General features: G+C 47.5%; 26 non-coding genes across 26 annotated transcripts; all 26 read right to left on the minus strand.

Annotated features, from left to right (window-relative positions):
* Positions 1 to 663: 663 nt before the first annotated feature.
* Positions 664 to 736, minus strand: TRNAV-UAC (transfer RNA valine (anticodon UAC)). Its single transcript has one exon. It is a non-coding gene; the product is annotated as a tRNA-Val (tRNA).
* A 164-nt stretch (positions 737 to 900) lies between these two features.
* TRNAM-CAU (transfer RNA methionine (anticodon CAU)) lies at positions 901 to 973 on the minus strand. Its single transcript has one exon. It is a non-coding gene; the product is annotated as a tRNA-Met (tRNA).
* Positions 974 to 1,137: 164 nt separating this feature from the next.
* TRNAM-CAU (transfer RNA methionine (anticodon CAU)) lies at positions 1,138 to 1,210 on the minus strand. Its single transcript has one exon. It is a non-coding gene; the product is annotated as a tRNA-Met (tRNA).
* An 876-nt stretch (positions 1,211 to 2,086) lies between these two features.
* Positions 2,087 to 2,159, minus strand: TRNAM-CAU (transfer RNA methionine (anticodon CAU)). The gene has a single exon. It is a non-coding gene; the product is annotated as a tRNA-Met (tRNA).
* Positions 2,160 to 2,323: 164 nt separating this feature from the next.
* TRNAM-CAU (transfer RNA methionine (anticodon CAU)) lies at positions 2,324 to 2,396 on the minus strand. Its single transcript has one exon. It is a non-coding gene; the product is annotated as a tRNA-Met (tRNA).
* Positions 2,397 to 2,797: 401 nt separating this feature from the next.
* On the minus strand, positions 2,798 to 2,870 carry TRNAV-UAC (transfer RNA valine (anticodon UAC)). Its single transcript has one exon. It is a non-coding gene; the product is annotated as a tRNA-Val (tRNA).
* A 1,349-nt stretch (positions 2,871 to 4,219) lies between these two features.
* Positions 4,220 to 4,292, minus strand: TRNAM-CAU (transfer RNA methionine (anticodon CAU)). Its single transcript has one exon. It is a non-coding gene; the product is annotated as a tRNA-Met (tRNA).
* A 164-nt stretch (positions 4,293 to 4,456) lies between these two features.
* Positions 4,457 to 4,529, minus strand: TRNAM-CAU (transfer RNA methionine (anticodon CAU)). Its single transcript has one exon. It is a non-coding gene; the product is annotated as a tRNA-Met (tRNA).
* Positions 4,530 to 4,930: 401 nt separating this feature from the next.
* Positions 4,931 to 5,003, minus strand: TRNAV-UAC (transfer RNA valine (anticodon UAC)). Its single transcript has one exon. It is a non-coding gene; the product is annotated as a tRNA-Val (tRNA).
* Positions 5,004 to 5,167: 164 nt separating this feature from the next.
* TRNAM-CAU (transfer RNA methionine (anticodon CAU)) lies at positions 5,168 to 5,240 on the minus strand. The gene has a single exon. It is a non-coding gene; the product is annotated as a tRNA-Met (tRNA).
* A 1,111-nt stretch (positions 5,241 to 6,351) lies between these two features.
* On the minus strand, positions 6,352 to 6,424 carry TRNAM-CAU (transfer RNA methionine (anticodon CAU)). The gene has a single exon. It is a non-coding gene; the product is annotated as a tRNA-Met (tRNA).
* Positions 6,425 to 6,587: 163 nt separating this feature from the next.
* Positions 6,588 to 6,660, minus strand: TRNAM-CAU (transfer RNA methionine (anticodon CAU)). The gene has a single exon. It is a non-coding gene; the product is annotated as a tRNA-Met (tRNA).
* A 400-nt stretch (positions 6,661 to 7,060) lies between these two features.
* On the minus strand, positions 7,061 to 7,133 carry TRNAM-CAU (transfer RNA methionine (anticodon CAU)). Its single transcript has one exon. It is a non-coding gene; the product is annotated as a tRNA-Met (tRNA).
* An 872-nt stretch (positions 7,134 to 8,005) lies between these two features.
* On the minus strand, positions 8,006 to 8,078 carry TRNAM-CAU (transfer RNA methionine (anticodon CAU)). Its single transcript has one exon. It is a non-coding gene; the product is annotated as a tRNA-Met (tRNA).
* Positions 8,079 to 9,192: 1,114 nt separating this feature from the next.
* On the minus strand, positions 9,193 to 9,265 carry TRNAV-UAC (transfer RNA valine (anticodon UAC)). The gene has a single exon. It is a non-coding gene; the product is annotated as a tRNA-Val (tRNA).
* A 401-nt stretch (positions 9,266 to 9,666) lies between these two features.
* On the minus strand, positions 9,667 to 9,739 carry TRNAM-CAU (transfer RNA methionine (anticodon CAU)). Its single transcript has one exon. It is a non-coding gene; the product is annotated as a tRNA-Met (tRNA).
* Positions 9,740 to 11,088: 1,349 nt separating this feature from the next.
* On the minus strand, positions 11,089 to 11,161 carry TRNAM-CAU (transfer RNA methionine (anticodon CAU)). The gene has a single exon. It is a non-coding gene; the product is annotated as a tRNA-Met (tRNA).
* Positions 11,162 to 11,325: 164 nt separating this feature from the next.
* On the minus strand, positions 11,326 to 11,398 carry TRNAM-CAU (transfer RNA methionine (anticodon CAU)). Its single transcript has one exon. It is a non-coding gene; the product is annotated as a tRNA-Met (tRNA).
* A 1,821-nt stretch (positions 11,399 to 13,219) lies between these two features.
* Positions 13,220 to 13,292, minus strand: TRNAV-UAC (transfer RNA valine (anticodon UAC)). Its single transcript has one exon. It is a non-coding gene; the product is annotated as a tRNA-Val (tRNA).
* Positions 13,293 to 13,456: 164 nt separating this feature from the next.
* Positions 13,457 to 13,529, minus strand: TRNAM-CAU (transfer RNA methionine (anticodon CAU)). The gene has a single exon. It is a non-coding gene; the product is annotated as a tRNA-Met (tRNA).
* Positions 13,530 to 13,693: 164 nt separating this feature from the next.
* Positions 13,694 to 13,766, minus strand: TRNAM-CAU (transfer RNA methionine (anticodon CAU)). Its single transcript has one exon. It is a non-coding gene; the product is annotated as a tRNA-Met (tRNA).
* A 2,061-nt stretch (positions 13,767 to 15,827) lies between these two features.
* Positions 15,828 to 15,900, minus strand: TRNAV-UAC (transfer RNA valine (anticodon UAC)). Its single transcript has one exon. It is a non-coding gene; the product is annotated as a tRNA-Val (tRNA).
* Positions 15,901 to 16,301: 401 nt separating this feature from the next.
* TRNAM-CAU (transfer RNA methionine (anticodon CAU)) lies at positions 16,302 to 16,374 on the minus strand. The gene has a single exon. It is a non-coding gene; the product is annotated as a tRNA-Met (tRNA).
* A 1,113-nt stretch (positions 16,375 to 17,487) lies between these two features.
* Positions 17,488 to 17,560, minus strand: TRNAM-CAU (transfer RNA methionine (anticodon CAU)). Its single transcript has one exon. It is a non-coding gene; the product is annotated as a tRNA-Met (tRNA).
* A 164-nt stretch (positions 17,561 to 17,724) lies between these two features.
* TRNAM-CAU (transfer RNA methionine (anticodon CAU)) lies at positions 17,725 to 17,797 on the minus strand. Its single transcript has one exon. It is a non-coding gene; the product is annotated as a tRNA-Met (tRNA).
* A 401-nt stretch (positions 17,798 to 18,198) lies between these two features.
* Positions 18,199 to 18,271, minus strand: TRNAV-UAC (transfer RNA valine (anticodon UAC)). The gene has a single exon. It is a non-coding gene; the product is annotated as a tRNA-Val (tRNA).
* Between the last annotated feature and the right edge of the window lie 96 nt (positions 18,272 to 18,367).

The raw sequence follows: 18,367 nt of genomic DNA on the forward strand, positions 1-18,367 counted from the left end.
GCGCTGCCTACTGCGCTATCGAGGCGGACAGGTGTCACTGGGAAACGCAACCGGGATCATTAGTTCCCACAAATTATAAGTCGAAAAAGTAAGAAAACTGAGCAACAGCCATTCATTACTGCTCCACACAGCGCACCCCTAACGACCTAACTAAACTCTCACAAGCAAACAAAAAATCTGTTCCTCCTTTGCCCCGGTTGTGGATTGAACTCACGACCTTCAGATTATGAGACTGACGCGCTGCCTACTGCGCTATCGAGGTGGACAGGTGTCACTGGGAGACGCAACCGGTGTCATTAGTTCCTACAAATTATAAGTCGAAAAAGTAAGAAAACTGAGCAACAGCCATTCATTACTGCTCCACACAGCTCACCCCTAACGACCTAATTAAACTCTCACAAGCAAACAAAAAATCTGTACCTCCTTTGCACCGGTTGTGGATTGAACTCACGACCTTCAGATTATGAGACTGACGCGCTGCCTACTGCGCTATCGAGGCGGACAGGTGTCACTGGGAAACGCAACCGGGATCATTAGTTCCCACAAAAAAAAGGTCGAAAAAGTAAGAAAACTGAGCAACAGTCGTTCATTACTGCTCCAGACAGCGCACCCCTCACCACCTAATTAAACTCTCAGAAGCAAACAAAGAAACTGCACCAACTTTGCCCCGGGTGAGGGTTGAACTCACGTCCTTCAGATTGTAAGACTGATGCTCTGCCTACTATGCTACCGAGGCGGAAAGGTGTCACTGGGAAACGCAACCGGTATCATTAGTTCCCAGAAGTGTAAGGTCGAAAAGGTAAGAAAACCGAGCAACAGTCATTCATTACTGCTCCAGACACCGCACCCCTCACGACCTAAATAAACTCCCATAAGTAAACAAGAAAACGGCACCACCTTTGCCACGGGTGAGGATTGAACTCACGACCTTCAGTATATGAGACTGACGTGCTACCTACTGCACTACCGATGCGGACAGGTGTCACCGGGAAACACAACCGGTATCAATAGTTCCCACAAGTTAAAGGTCGAAAAAGTAAGAAAACTCAGCAACAGTCATTCATTACTGCTCCAGACAGCGCACCCCACACGACCTAATTAAACTCTCACAAGCAAACAAAAAAACTGCACCGCCTTTGCCCCGGGTTAGGATTGAACTAACGACCTTCAGATTATGAGACTGACGCGCTGCCTACTGCGCTACCGAGGCAGACAGCGGTAACTGGGAGACGCAACCGGTGTCATTAGTTCCCACAAATTGAAGGTCGAAAAAATAAGAAAACTAAGCAACAGTCACTCATTACTGCTCCAGACAGCGCACCCCTCACGACCTAATTAAACTCTCATAAGCAAACAAAAAAACTGCACCGCCTTTGCCCCGGGTTAGGATTGAACTCACGACCTTCAGATTATGAGACTGACGCGCTGCCTACAGCGCTACCGAGGCAGACAGCGGTAACTGGGAGACGCAACCGGTGTCATTAGTTCCCACAAATTGAAGGTCGAAAAAATAAGAAAACCAAGCAACAGTCATTCATTACTGCTCCAGACAGCGCACCCCTCACGACCTAATTAAACTCTCATTAGCAAACAAAAAACTGCACCACCTTTGCCCCTGGTGAGGTTTGAACTCACGACCTTCACATTATGAGACTGACGCGCGTTGCCTACTGCGCTACCGAGGCGGACAGGGGACCCTGGAAAACACAACCGTTATCAATAGTTTCCACAAATTAAAGGTGGAAAAAATAAGAAAACCGAGCAACAGTCATTCATTACTGCTCCAGACAGTGCACCCCTCATGACCTAATTAAACTTTCATAAGCAAACAAAACATCTGCACCGCTTTTGCCCCGGGTGAGGATTGAACTTGCGACCTTCAGATTTTTACACTGACGCGCTGCCTACTGCGCTAACGAGGCGGACAGGTGTCACTGGGAAACGCAACCGGTATCATTAGTTCCCAGAAGTGTAAGGTCGAAAAGGTAAAAAAACCGAGCAACAGTCATTCATTACTGCTCCAGGCACCGCACCCCTCACGACCTAATTAAACTCTCATAAGCAAACAAAAAAACTGCACCGCCTTTGCCCCGGGTTAGGATTGAACTCACGACCTTCAGATTATGAGACTGACGCGCTGCCTACTGCGCTACCGAGGCAGACAGCGGTAACTGGGAGACGCAACCGGTGTCATTAGTTCCCACAAATTGAAGGTCGAAAAAATAAGAAAACCAAGCAACAGTCATTCATTACTGCTCCAGACAGCGCACCCCTCACGACCTACCTAAACTCTCATAAGCAAACAAAAAAACTGCACCACCTTTGCCTCGGGTGAGGATTGAACTCACGATCTTCAGGTTATGAGACTAACGCGCTACCTACTGCGCTACCGAGGCGGACAGGTGCCACTGGGAAACGCAACCGCTATCATTAGTTCCCAGAAGTGTAAGGTCGAAAAGGTAAGAAAATTGAGCAACAGTCATTCATTACTGCTCCAGACACCGCACCCCTCACGACCTAAATAAACTCTCATAAGTAAACAAGAAAACGGCACCACCTTTGCCACGGTTGAGGATTGAACTCACGACCTTCAGTATATGAGACTGACGCGCTACCTACTGCACTACCGAGGCGGACAGGTGTCACTGGGAAACACAACCGGTATCAATAGTTCCCACAAATTGAAGGTCAAAAAAGTAAGAAAACTGAGACACAGTCATTAATTACTGCTCCAGACAACGCACCCCTCACGACCTAATTAAACTCTCAGAAGCAAACAAAGAAACTGCACCAACTTTGCCCCGGGTGAGGGTTGAACTCACAACCTTCAGATTGTAAGACTGATGCTCTGCCTACTGCGCTACCGAGGTGGACAGGTGTCACTGGGAAACGCAACCGGTATCATTAGTTCCCAGAAGTGTAAGGTCGAAAAGGTAAGAAAACCGAGCAACAGTCATTCATTACTGCTCCAGACACCGCACCCCTCACGACCTAAATAAACTCTCATAAGTAAACAAGAAAACGGCACCACCTTTGCCACGGGTGAGGATTGAACTCACGATTTTCAAATTATGAGACTGACGCGCTGCCCACTGCGCTACCGAGGCGGACAGGTGTCAATTCGAAACGCAACAGGTATCATTAGTTCTCAGATGTGTAAGGTGGAAAAGGTAAGAAAACCGAGCAACAGTCATTCATTACTGCTCCAGACACCGCACCCCTCACGACTAAATAAACTATCATAAGTAAACAAGAAAACGGCACCACCTTTGCCACGGGTGAGGATTGAACTCACGACCTTCAGATTATGAGACTGACGTGCTGCCTACAGCGCTACCGAGGCAGACAGCGGTAACTGGGAGACGCAACCGGTGTCATTAGTTCCCACAAATTGAAGGTCGAAAAAATAAGAAAACCAAGCAACAGTCATTCATTACTGCTCCAGACAGCGCACCCCTCACGACCTAATTAAACTCTCATTAGCAAACTAAAAACTGCACCACCTTTGCCCCTGGTGAGGTTTGAACTCACGACCTTCACATTATGAGACTGACGCGCGTTGCCTACTGCGCTACCGAGGCGGACAGGGGACCCTGGAAAACACAACCGTTATCAATAGTTTCCACAAATTAAAGGTGGAAAAAATAAGAAAACCGAGCAACAGTCATTCATTACTGCTCCAGACAGTGCACCCCTCATCACCTAATTAAACTTTCATAAGCAAACAAAACATCTGCACCACTTTTGCCCCGGGTGAGGATTGAACTTGCGACCTTCAGATTTTTACACTGACGCGCTGCCTACTGCGCTAACGAGGCGGACAGGTGTCACTGGGAAACGCAACCGGTATCATTAGTTCCCAGAAGTGTAAGGTCGAAAAGGTAAGAAAACCGAGCAACAGTCATTCATTACTGCTCCAGGCACCGCACCCCTCACGACCTAAATAAACTCTCATAAGTAAACAAGAAAACGGCACCACCTTTGCCACGGGTGAGGATTGAACCTACGACTTTCAGTATATGAGACTGACGCGCTACCTACTGCACTACCGAGGCGTACAGGTGTCACTGGGAAACACAACCGGTATCAATAGTTCCCAAAAGTTAAAGGTTGAAAAAGTAAGAAAACTCAGCAACAGTCATTCATTACTGCTCCAGACAGCGCACCCCTCACGACCTAATTAAACTCTCATAAGCAAACAAAAAAACTGCACCGCCTTTGCCCCGGGTTAGGATTGAACTCACGACCTTCAGATTATGAGACTGACGCGCTGCCTACTGCGCTACCGAGGCAGACAGCGGTAACTGGGAGACGCAACCGGTGTCATTAGTTCCCACAAATTGAAGGTCGAAAAAATAAGAAAACCAAGCAACAGTCATTCATTACTGCTCCAGACAGCGCACCCCTCACGACCTACCTAAACTCTCATAAGCAAACAAAAGAACTGCACCACCTTTGCCTCGGGTGAGGATTGAACTCACGATCTTCAGGTTATGAGACTAACGCGCTACCTACTGCGCTACCGAGGCGGACAGGTGCCACTGGGAAACGCAACCGCTATCATTAGTTCCCAGAAGTGTAAGGTCGAAAAGGTAAGAAAATTGAGCAACAGTCATTCATTACTGCTCCAGACACCGCACCCCTCACGACCTAAATAAACTCTCATAAGTAAACAAGAAAACGGCACCACCTTTGCCACGGTTGAGGATTGAACTCACGACCTTCAGTATATGAGACTGACGCGCTACCTACTGCACTACCGAGGCGGACAGGTGTCACTGGGAAACACAACCGGTATCAATAGTTCCCACAAATTGAAGGTCAAAAAAGTAAGAAAACTGAGACACAGTCATTAATTACTGCTCCAGACAACGCACCCCTCACCACCTAATTAAACTCTCAGAAGCAAACAAAGAAACTGCACCAACTTTGCCCCGGGTGAGGGTTGAACTCACGTCCTTCAGATTGTAAGACTGATGCTCTGCCTACTGTGCTACCGAGGCGGAAAGGTGTCACTGGGAAACGCAACCGGTATCATTAGTTCCCAGAAGTGTAAGGTCGAAAAGGTAAGAAAACCGAGCAACAGTCATTCATTACTGCTCCAGACACCGCACCCCTCACGACCTAAATAAACTCTCATAAGTAAACAAAAAAACTGCACCGCCTTTGCCCCGGGTGAGGTTCGAACTCACGACCTTCAGATTATGAGACTGACGCGCTGCCTACTGCGCTACCGAGGCGGACAGTTGTCAGTGGGAAACGCAACCAGGATCATTAGTTCCCACAAATTAAAGGTCGAAAAAGTAAGAAAACCGAGAACAGTCATTCATTACTGCTCCAGACAGCGCAACCCTCACGACCCATTTAAACTCTCATAAGCAAACAAAAAATCGGCTCCAACTTTGCCCCGGGTGAAGATTGAACTGGCGACCTTCTGTATATAAGACTGACGCGCTACCTACTGCGCTACCGAGGCGGACAGATGACACTAGAAAACACAACCGGTATCGATAGTTCCCACAAATAAAAGGTCGAAAAAATAAGAAAACCGAGCAACAGTCATTCATTACTGCTCCACACAGCGCACCCCTAACGACCTAATTAAACTCTCACAAGCAAACAAAAAATCAGTACCTCCTTTGCCCCGGTTGTGGATTAAACTCGCGACCTTCAGATTATGAGACTGATGCGCTGCCTACTGCGCTATCGAGGCGGACAGGTGTCACTGGGAAACGCAACCGGGATCATTAGTTCCCACAAACTATAAGTCGTAAAAGTAAGAAAACTGAGCAACAGCCATTCATTACTGCTCAACACAGCGCACCCCTAACGACCTAACTAAACTCTCACAAGCAAACAAAAAATCTGTACCTCCTTTGCCCCGGTTGTGGATTGAACTCACGACCTTCAGATTATCAGACTGACGTACTGCCTACTGCGCTACCGAGGCGTACAGGTGTTACTGGGAAACGCAACCGGGATTTTTAGTTCCCACAAACTAAAGGTCGAAAAAGTAAGAAAACCGAGCAAGAGTCATTCATTACTGCTCCAGACAGTGCACCCCTCATGACCTAATTAAACTCTCATAAGCAAACAAAACACCTGCACCGCCTTTGCCCCGGGTGAGGATTGAACTCGCGACCTACAGATTATGACACTGATGCGCTGCCTACTGCGCTATCGAGGCGGACAGGTGTCACTGGGAAACGCAACCAGGATCATTAGTTCCCACCAATTAAAGGTCGAAAAAGTAAGAAAACCGAGCAACAGTCATTCATTACTGCTCCAGACAGCGCGCCCCTCAAGAACTAATTAAACTCTCACAAGCAAACAAAAAAACTGCACCGCCTTTGCCCCGGGTGAGGATTGAACTCACGACCTTCAGATTATGAGACTGATGCGCTACCTACTGCGCTACCGAGGCGGGTTGCGGTCACTGGGAAACGCAACCGGTATCATTAGTTCCCAGAAGTGTAAGGTCGAAAAGGTAAGAAAACCGAGCTAGAGTCATTCATTACTGCTCCAGACACTGCACCCCTCACGACCTAAATAAACTCTCAATAGCAAACAAAAAACTGCAGCACCTTTGCCCCTGGTGAGGATTGAACTCACGACCTTCACATTATGAGACTGACGCGCTGCCTACTGCGCTACAGAGGCGGACAGGGGTCACTGGGAAACACAACCGTTATCGATAGTTTTCACAATATAAATGTGGAAAAAATGATAAAACCGAGCCACAGTCATTCAATACTGCTCCAGACAGTGCACTCCTCATGACCTAATTAAACTCTCATAAGCAAACAAAACATCTGCACCGCCTTTGCCCCGGGTGAGGATTGAACTCGCGACCTTCAGATTTTGACACTGACGCGCTGCCTACTGCGCTATCGAGCCGGACAGGTGTCACTGGGAAACGCAACCAGGATCATTAGTTCCCACAAACTAAAGGTCGAAAAAGTAAGAAAACCGAGCAACAGTCATTCATTACTGCTCCAGACAGCGCACCCCTCACGACCTAATTAAACTCTCACAAGCAAACAAAAAACTGCACCGCCTTTGCCCCGGGTGAGGATTGAACTCACGACCTTCAGATTATGAGACTGACGCGCTACCTACTGCGCTAGCGAGGCGGATTGGGGGTCACTGGGAAACGCAACCGGTATCATTAGTTCCCAGAAGTGTAAGGTCGAAAAGGTAAGAAAACCGAGTAACAGTCATTCATTACTGCTCCAGACACTGCACCCCTCACGACCTAAAAAAACTTTCATAAGTAAACAAGAAAACGGCACCACCTTTGCCACTGGTGAGGATTGAACTCACGACCTTCAGATTATGAGCCTGACGTGCTGCCTACTGCGCTACCGAGGCGGACAGGTGTCACTGGGAAACACAACCGGTATCATTAGGTTGCCACAAATTAAAGGTCGAAAAAATAAGAAAACCGAGACACAGTCATTCATTACTGCTCCAGACAGCGCACTTCTCACGACCTAATTAAACTTTCAAAAGCAAACGAAAAAACTGCACCACCTTTGCCCCGGGTGAGGATTCAACTCACGACCTTCAGATTTTAAGGCTGACGCTCGGCCTACCGCGTTACCGACGCGGACAGGTGTCACTGGGAAAAAAACGGTATCATTAGTTCCCAGAAAATAAAGGTCGATAAAGTAAGAAAACCAAGCAACAGTCATTCATTACTGCTCCAGACAGCGCACCCCTCACGACCTAATTAAACTCTCAAAAGCAAACAAAAAACTGCACTACCTTTGCCCCTGGTGAGGACTGAACTCACGACCTTAAGATTAAGAGACTGACGTACTGCCTACTGCGCTACCGAGGCGTACAGGTGTCACTAGCAAACGCAACCGGTATCATTGTTTCCCGCAAATGAAAGGTCGAAAAAGGAAGAAAACCAAGCAACAGTCATTCATTACTGCTCCAGACAGCGCACCCCTCACGACCTAATTATTCTCTCATAAGCAAACAAAAAACTGCACCGCTTTGCCCCGGGTTAGGATTGAACTCACGACCTTCAGATTATGAGACTGACGCGCTGCCTACTGCGCTACCGAGGCGGACAGTTGTCACGGGGAAACGCAACCGGGATCATTAGTTCCCACAAAAAAATAAAGGTCGAAAAAGTAAGAAAACCGAGAACATTCATTCATTACTGCTCCAAACAGCGCAACCCTCACGACCCAATTAAACTCTCATAAGCAAACAAAAAATCTGCTCCAACTTTGCCCCGGGTGAAGATTGAACTGACGACCTTCAGTATATGAGACTGACGCGCTACCTACTGCGCTACCGAGGCGGACAGATGTCACTGGGAAACACAACCGGTATCGATAGTTCCCACAAATAACAGGTCGAAAAAATAAGAAAACCGAGCAACAGTCATTCATTACTGCTCCACAAAGCGCACCCCTAACGACCTAATTAAGCTCTCACAAGCAAACAAAAAATCTGTACCTCCTTTGCCCCGGTTGTGGATTGAACTCGCGACCTTCAGATTATGAGACAGACGCGCTGCCTACTGCGCTATCGAGGCGGACAGGTGTCACTGGGAAACGCAACCGGGATCATTAGTTCCCACAAATTATAAGTCGAAAAAGTAAGAAAACTGAGCAACAGCCATTCATTACTGCTCCACACAGCGCACCCCTAACGACCTAACAAAACTCTCACAAGCAAACAAAAAATCTGTGCCTCCTTTGCCCCGGTTGTAGATTGAACTCACGACCTTCAGATTATGAGACTGACGCGCTGCCTACTGCGCTATCGAGGTGGACAGGTGTCACTGGGAGACGCAACCGGTGTCATTAGTTCCTACAAATTATAAGTTGAAAAAGTAAGAAAACTGAGCAACAGCCATTCATTACTGCTCCACACAGCTCACCACTAACGACCTAATTAAACTCTCACAAGCAAACAAAAAATCTGTACCTCCTTTGCACCGGTTGTGGATTGAACTCACGACCTTCAGATTATGAGACTGACGCGCTGCCTACTGCGCTATCGAGGCGGACAGGTGTCACTGGGAAACGCAACCGGGATCATTAGTTCCCACAAAAAAAAGGTCGAAAAAGTAAGAAAACTGAGCAACAGTCGTTCATTACTGCTCCAGACAGCGCACCCCTCACCACCTAATTAAACTCTCAGAAGCAAACAAAGAAACTGCACCAACTTTGCCCCGGGTGAGGGTTGAACTCACGTCCTTCAGATTGTAAGACTGATGCTCTGCCTACTGTGCTACCGAGGCGGAAAGGTGTCACTGGGAAACGCAACCGGTATCATTAGTTCCCAGAAGTGTAAGGTCGAAAAGGTAAGAAAACCGAGCAACAGTCATTCATTACTGCTCCAGACACCGCACCCCTCACGACCTAAATAAACTCTCATAAGTAAACAAGAAAACGGCACCACCTTTGCAACGGGTGAGGATTGAACTCACGACCTTCAGTATATGAGACTGACGTGCTACCTACTGCACTACCGAGGCGGACAGGTGTCACCGGGAAACACAACCGGTATCAATAGTTCCCACAAGTTAAAGGTCGAAAAAGTAAGAAAACTTAGCAACAGTCATTCATTACTGCTCCAGACAGCGCACCCCACACGACCTAATTAAACTCTCACAAGCAAACAAAAAAACTGCACCGCCTTTGCCCCGGGTTAGGATTGAACTAACGACCTTCAGATTATGAGACTGACGCGCTGCCTACTGCGCTACCGAGGCAGACAGCGGTAACTGGGAGACGCAACCGGTGTCATTAGTTCCAACAAATTGAAGGTCGAAAAAATAAGAAAACCAAGCAACAGTCACTCATTACTGCTCCAGACAGCGCACCCCTCACGACCTAATTAAACTCTCATAAGCAAACAAAAAAACTGCACCGCCTTTGCCCCGGGTTAGGATTGAACTCACGACCTTCAGATTATGAGACTGACGCGCTGCCTACAGCGCTACCGAGGCAGACAGCGGTAACTGGGAGACGCAACCGGTGTCATTAGTTCCCACAAATTGAAGGTCGAAAAAATAAGAAAACCAAGCAACAGTCATTCATTACTGCTCCAGACAGCGCACCCCTCACGACCTAATTAAACTCTCATTAGCAAACAAAAAACTGCACCACCTTTGCCCCTGGTGAGGTTTGAACTCACGACCTTCACATTATGAGACTGACGCGCGTTGCCTACTGCGCTACCGAGGCGGACAGGGGACCCTGGAAAACACAACCGTTATCAATAGTTTCCACAAATTAAAGGTGGAAAAAATAAGAAAACCGAGCAACAGTCATTCATTACTGCTCCAGACAGTGCACCCCTCATGACCTAATTAAACTTTCATAAGCAAACTAAACATCTGCACCGCTTTTGCCCCGGGTGAGGATTGAACTTGCGACCTTCAGATTTTTACACTGACGCGCTGCCTACTGCGCTAACGAGGCGGACAGGTGTCACTGGGAAACGCAACCAGTATCATTAGTTCCCAGAAGTGTAAGGTCGAAAAGGTAAGAAAACCGAGCAACAGTCATTCATTACTGCTCCAGACAGCGCACCCCTCACGACCTAATTAAACTCTCTTTAGCAAACAAAAAACTGCAGCACCTTTGGCCCTGGTGAGGACTGAACTCACGACCTTCACATTATAAGACTGACGCGCAGCCTACTGTGCTACCGAGGCGGACAGGGGTCACTGGGAAACACAACAGTTATCGATAGTTTCCACAAATTAAAGGTGGAAAAAATGAGAAAACCGAGCAACAGTCATTCATTACTGCTCCAGACAGTGCACTCCTCATGACCTATATAAACTCTCATAAGCAAACAAAACATCTGCACCGCCTTTGCCCCGGGTGAGGATTGAACTCGCGACCTTCAGATTATGACACTGACGCGCTGCCTACTGCGCTATCGAGTCGGACAGGTGTCACTGGGAAACGCAACCAGGATCATTAGTTCCCACAAATTGAAGGTAGAAAAAGTAAGAAAACCGAGCAACAGTCATTCATTACTGCTCCAGACAGCGCACCCCTCACGACCTAATTAAACTCTCACAAGCAAACAAAAAAACTGCACCGCTTTTGCCCCGGGTGAGGATTCAACTCACGACCTTCAGATTATGAGACTGACGCGCTACCTACTGCGCTACCGAGGCGGATTGGGGTCACTGGGAAACGCAACCGGTATCATTAGTTTCCAGAAGTGTAAGGTCGAAAAGGTAAGAAAACCGAGCAACAGTTATTCATTACTGCTCCAGACACTGCACCCCTCACGACCTAAATAAACTCTCATAAGTAAACAAGAAAACGGCACCACCTTTGCCACGGGTGAGGATTGAACTCACGACCTTCAGATTATGAGACTGACGCGCTGCCTACTGCGCTACCGAGGCGGACAGGTGTCACTTCGAAACGCAACAGGTATTATTAGTTCTCAGATGTGTAAGGTGGAAAAGGTAAGAAAACCGAGCAACAGTCATTCATTACTGCTCCATACACCGCACCCCTCACGACTAAATAAACTATCATAAGTAAACAAGAAAACGGCACCACCTTTGCCACGGGTGAGGATTGAACTCACGACCTTCAGATTATGAGACTGACGTGCTGCCTACTGCGCTACCGAGGCGGACAGGTGTCACTGGGAAACACAACCGGTATCATTAGTTCCCACAAATTAAAGTTCGAAAAAGAAAACCGAGCAACAGTCATTCACAACTGCTCCAGACAGCGCACTTCTCACGACCTAATTAAACTTTCAAAAGCAAACAAAAAAACTGCACCACCTTTGCCCCGGGTGAGGATTCAACTCACGACCTTCAGATTTTAAGGCTGACGTTCGGCCTACCGCTACCGCGTTACCGACGCGGACAGGTGTCACTGGGAAAAAAACGGTATCATTAGTTCCCAGAAAATAAAGGTCGAAAAAGTAAGAAAACCAAGCAACAGTCATTCATTACTGCTCCAGACAGCGCACCCCTCACGACCTAATTAAACTCTCAAAAGCAAACAAAAAACTGCACTACCTTTGCCCCTGGTGAGGACTGAACTCACGACCTTAAGATTAAGAGACTGACGTACTGCCTACTGCGCTACCGAGGCGTACAGGTGTCACTAGGAAACGCAACCAGTATCATTGTTTCCCGCAAATGAAAGGTCGAAAAAGGAAGAAAACCGAGAACATTCATTCATTACTGCTCCAGACAGCGACACCCTCACGACCCAATTAAACTCTCATAAGCAAACAAAAAATCTGCTCCAACTTTGCCCCGGGTGAAGATTGAACTGACGACCTTCAGTATATGAGCCTGACGCGCTACCTACTGCGCTACCGAGGCGGACAGATGTCACTGGGAAACACAACCGGTATCGATAGTTCCCACAAATAACAGGTCGAAAAAATAAGAAAACCGAGCAACAGTCATTCATTACTGCTCCACAAAGCGCACTCCTAACGACCTAATTAAACTCTCACAAGCAAACAAAAAATCTGTACCTCCTTTGCCCCGGTTGTGGATTGAACTCGCGACCTTCAGATTATGAGACAGACGCGCTGCCTACTGCGCTATCGAGGCGGACAGGTGTCACTGGGAAACGCAACCGGGATCATTAGTTCCCACAAATTATAAGTCGAAAAAGTAAGAAAACTGAGCAACAGCCATTCATTACTGCTCCACACAGCGCACCCCTAACGACCTAACTAAACTCTCACAAGCAAACAAAAAATCTGTGCCTCCTTTGCCCCGGTTGTGGATTGAACTCACGACCTTCAGATTATGAGACTGACGCGCTGCCTACTGCGCTATCGAGGTGGACAGGTGTCACTGGGAGACGCAACCGGTGTCATTAGTTCCTACAAATTATAAGTCGAAAAAGTAAGAAAACTGAGCAACAGCCATTCATTACTGCTCCACACAGCTCACCCCTAACGACCTAATTAAACTCTCACAAGCAAACAAAAAATCTGTACCTCCTTTGCACCGGTTGTGGATTGAACTCACGACCTTCAGATTATGAGACTGACGCGCTGCCTACTGCGCTATCGAGGCGGACAGGTTTCACTGGGAAACGCAACCGGGATCATTAGTTCCCACAAAAAAAAAGGTCGAAAAAGTAAGAAAACTGAGCAACAGTCGTTCATTACTGCTCCAGACAGCGCACTCCTCACCACCTAATTAAACTCTCAGAAGCAAACAAAGAAACTGCACCAACTTTGCCCCGGGTGAGGGTTGAACTCACGTCCTTCAGATTGTAAGACTGATGCTCTGCCTACTATGCTACCGAGGCGGAAAGGTGTCACTGGGAAACGCAACCGGTATCATTAGTTCCCAGAAGTGTAAGGTCGAAAAGGTAAGAAAACCGAGCAACAGTCATTCATTACTGCTCCAGACACCGCACCCCTCACGACCTAAATAAACTCTCATAAGTAAACAAGAAAACGGCACCACCTTTGCCACGGGTGAGGATTGAACTCACGACCTTCAGTATATGAGACTGACGTGCTACCTACTGCACTACCGAGGCGGACAGGTGTCACCGGGAAACACAACCGGTATCAATAGTTCCCACAAGTTAAAGGTCGAAAAAGTAAGAAAACTCAGCAACAGTCATTCATTACTGCTCCAGACAGCGCACCCCACACGACCTAATTAAACTCTCACAAGCAAACAAAAAAACTGCACCGCCTTTGCCCCGGGTTAGGATTGAACTAACGACCTTCAGATTATGAGACTGACGCGCTGCCTACTGCGCTACCGAGGCAGACAGCGGTAACTGGGAGACGCAACCGGTGTCATTAGATCCCACAAATTGAAGGTCGAAAAAATAAGAAAACTAAGCAACAGTCACTCATTACTGCTCCAGACAGCGCACCCCTCACGACCTAATTAAACTCTCATAAGCAAACAAAAAAACTGCACCGCCTTTGCCCCGGGTTAGGATTGAACTCACGACCTTCAGATTATGAGACTGACGCGCTGCCTACAGCGCTACCGAGGCAGACAGCGGTAACTGGGAGACGCAACCGGTGTCATTAGTTCCCACAAAATGAAGGTCGAAAAAATAAGAAAACCAAGCAACAGTCATTCATTACTGCTCCAGACAGCGCACCCCTCACGACCTAATTAAACTCTCATTAGCAAACAACAAACTGCACCACCTTTGCCCCTGGTGAGGTTTGAACTCACGACCTTCACATTATGAGACTGACGCGCGTTGCCTACTGCGCTACCGAGGCGGACAGGGGACCCTGGAAAACACAACCGTTATCAATAGTTTCCACAAATTAAAGGTGGAAAAAATAAGAAAACCGAGCAACAGTCATTCATTACTGCTCCAGACAGTGCACCCCTCATGACCTAATTAAACTTTCATAAGCAAACAAAACATCTGCACCGCTTTTGCCCCGGGTGAGGATTGAACTTGCGACCTTCAGATTTTTACACTGACGCGCTGCCTACTGCGCTAACGAGGCGGACAGGTGTCACTGGGAAACGCAACCGGTATCATTAGTTCCCAGAAGTGTAAGGTCGAAAAGGTAAGAAAACCGAGCAACAGTCATTCATTACTGCTCCAGGCACCGCACCCCTCACGACCTAAATAAACTCTCATAAGTAAACAAGAAAACGGCACCACCTTTGCCACGGGTGAGGATTGAACCTACGACTTTCAGTATATGAGACTGACGCGCTACCTACTGCACTACCGAGGCGTACAGGTGTCACTGGGAAACACAACCGGTATCAATAGTTCCCAAAAGTTAAAGGTTGAAAAAGTAAGAAAACTCAGCAACAGTCATTAATTACTGCTCCAGACAGCGCACCCCTCACGACCTAATTAAACTCTCATAAGCAAACAAAAAATCTGCTCCAACTTTGCCCCGGGTGAAGATTGAACTGACGACCTTCAGTATATGAGACTGACGCGCTACCTACTGCGCTACCGAGGCGGACAGATGTCACTGGGAAACACAACCGGTATCGATAGTTCCCACAAATAACAGGTCGAAAAAATAAGAAAACCGAGCAACAGTCATTCATTACTGCTCCACAAAGCGCACCCCTAACGACCTAATTAAACTCTCACAAGCAAACAAAAAATCTGTACCTCCTTTGCCCCGGTTGTGGATTGAACTCGCGACCTTCAGATTATGAGACAGACGCGCTGCCTACTGCGCTATCGAGGCGGACAGGTGTCACTGGGAAACGCAACCGGGATCATTAGTTCCCACAAATTATAAGTCGAAAAAGTAAGAAAACTGAGCAACATCCATTCATTACTGCTCCACACAGCGCACCCCTAACGACCTAACTAAACTCTCACAAGCAAACAAAAAATCTGTGCTTCCTTTGCCCCGGTTGTGGATTGAACTCACGACCTTCAGATTATGAGACTGACGCGCTGCCTACTGCGCTATCGAGGTGGACAGGTGTCACTGGGAGACGCAACCGGTGTCATTAGTTCCTACAAATTATAAGTCGAAAAAGTAAGAAAACTGAGCAACAGCCATTCATTACTGCTCCACACAGCTCACCCCTAACGACCTAATTAAACTCTCACAAGCAAACAAAAAATCTGTACCTCCTTTGCACCGGTTGTGGATTGAACTCACGACCTTCAGATTATGAGACTGACGCGCTGCCTACTGCGCTATCGAGGCGGACAGGTGTCACTGGGAAACGCAACCGGGATCATTAGTTCCCACAAAAAAAAAGGTCGAAAATTAAGAAAACTGAGCAACAGTCGTTCATTACTGCTCCAGACAGCGCACCCCTCACCACCTAATTAAACTCTCAGAAGCAAACAAAGAAACTGCACCAACTTTGCCCCGGGTGAGGGTTGAACTCACGTCCTTCAGATTGTAAGACTGATGCTCTGCCTACTATGCTACCGAGGCGGAAAGGTGTCACTGGGAAACGCAACCGGTATCATTAGTTCCCAGAAGTGTAAGGTCGAAAAGGTAAGAAAACCGAGCAACAGTCATTCATTACTGCTCCAGACACCGCACCCCTCACGACCTAAATAAACTCTCATAAGTAAACAAGAAAACGGCACCACCTTTGCCACGGGCGAGGATTGAACTCACGACCTTCAGTATATGAGACTGACGTGCTACCTACTGCACTACCGATGCGGACAGGTGTCACCGGGAAACACAACCGTTATCAATAGTTCCCACAAGTTAAAGGTCGAAAAAGTAAGAAAACTCAGCAACAGTCATTCATTACTGCTCCAGACAGCGCACCCCACACGACCTAATTAAACTCTCACAAGCAAACAAAAAAACTGCACCGCCTTTGCCCCGGGTTAGGATTGAACTAACGACCTTCAGATTATGAGACTGACGCGCTGCCTACTGCGCTACCGAGGCAGACAGCGGTAACTGGGAGACGCAACCGGTGTCATTAGTTCCCACAAATTGAAGGTCGAAAAAATAAGAAAACTAAGCAACAGTCACTCATTACTGCTCCAGACAGCGCACCCCTCACGACCTAATTAAACTCTCATAAGCAAACAAAAAAACTGCACCGCCTTTGCCCCGGGTTAGGATTGAACTCACGACCTTCAGATTATGAGACTGACGCGCTGCCTACAGCGCTACCGAGGCAGACAGCGGTAACTGGGAGACGCAACCGGTGTCATTAGTTCCCACAAATTGAAGGTCGAAAAAATAAGAAAACCAAGCAACAGTCATTCATTACTGCTCCAGACAGCGCACCCCACACGACCTAATTAAACTCTCATTAGCAAACAAAAAACTGCACCACCTTTGCCCCTGGTGAGGTTTGAACTCACGACCTTCACATTATGAGACTGACGCGCGTTGCCTACTGCGCTACCGAGGCGGACAGGGGACCCTGGAAAACACAACCGTTATCAATAGTTTCCACAAATTAAAGGTGGAAAAAATAAGAAAACCGAGCAACAGTCATTCATTACTGCTCCAGACAGTGCACCCCTCATGACCTAATTAAACTTTCATAAGCAAACAAAACATCTGCACCGCTTTTGCCCCGGGTGAGGATTGAACTTGCGACCTTCAGATTTTTACACTGACGCGCTGCCTACTGCGCTAACGAGGCGGACAGGTGTCACTGGGAAACGCAACCGGTATCATTAGTTCCCAGAAGTGTAAGGTCGAAAAGGTAAGAAAACCGAGCAACAGTCATTCATTACTGCTCCAGGCACCGCACCCCTCACGACCTAAATAAACTCTCATAAGTAAACAAGAAAACGGCACCACCTTTGCCACGGGTGAGGATTGAACCTACGACTTTCAGTATATGAGACTGACGCGCTACCTACTGCACTACCGAGGCGTACAGGTGTCACTGGGAAACACAACCGGTATCAATAGTTCCCAAAAGTTAAAGGTTGAAAAAGTAAGAAAACTCAGCAACAGTCATTAATTACTGCTCCAGACAGCGCACCCCTCACGACCTAAATAAACTCTCATAAGCAAACAAAAAAACTGCACCGCCTTTGCCCCGGGTTAGGATTGAACTCACGACCTTCAGATTATGAGACTGACGCGCTGCCTACTGCGCTACCGAGGCAGACAGCGGTAACTGGGAGACGCAACCGGTGTCATTAGTTCCCACAAATTGAAGGTCGAAAAAATAAGAAAACCAAGCAACAGTCATTCATTACTGCTCCAGACAGCGCACCCCTCACGACCTACCTAAACTCTCATAAGCAAACAAAAAAACTGCACCACCTTTGCCTCGGGTGAGGATTGAACTCACGATCTTCAGGTTATGAGACTAACGCGCTACCTACTGCGCTACCGAGGCGGACAGGTGCCACTGGGAAACGCAACCGCTATCATTAGTTCCCAGAAGTGTAAGGTCGAAAAGGTAAGAAAATTGAGCAACAGTCATTCATTACTGCTCCAGACACCGCACCCCTCACGACCTAAATAAACTCTCATAAGTAAACAAGAAAACGGCACCACCTTTGCCACGGTTGAGGATTGAACTCACGACCTTCAGTATATGAGACTGACGCGCTACCTACTGCACTACCGAGGCGGACAGGTGTCACTGGGAAACACAACCGGTATCAATAGTTCCCACAAATTGAAGGTCAAAAAAGTAAGAAAACTGAGACACAGTCATTAATTACTGCTCCAGACAACGCACCCCTCACCACCTAATTAAACTCTCAGAAGCAAACAAAGAAACTGCACCAACTTTGCCCCGGGTGAGGGTTGAACTCACAACCTTCAGATTGTAAGACTGATGCTCTGCCTACTGCGCTACCGAGGTGGACAGGTGTCACTGGGAAACGCAACCGGTATCATTAGTTCCCAGAAATGTAAGGTCGAAAAGGTAAGAAAACCGAGCAACAGTCATTCATTACTG

Source organism: Rhipicephalus microplus, chromosome 3 (assembly GCF_043290135.1).
Source record: "Rhipicephalus microplus isolate Deutch F79 chromosome 3, USDA_Rmic, whole genome shotgun sequence".
Classification (NCBI taxonomy): Eukaryota; Metazoa; Arthropoda; class Arachnida; order Ixodida; family Ixodidae; genus Rhipicephalus; species Rhipicephalus microplus.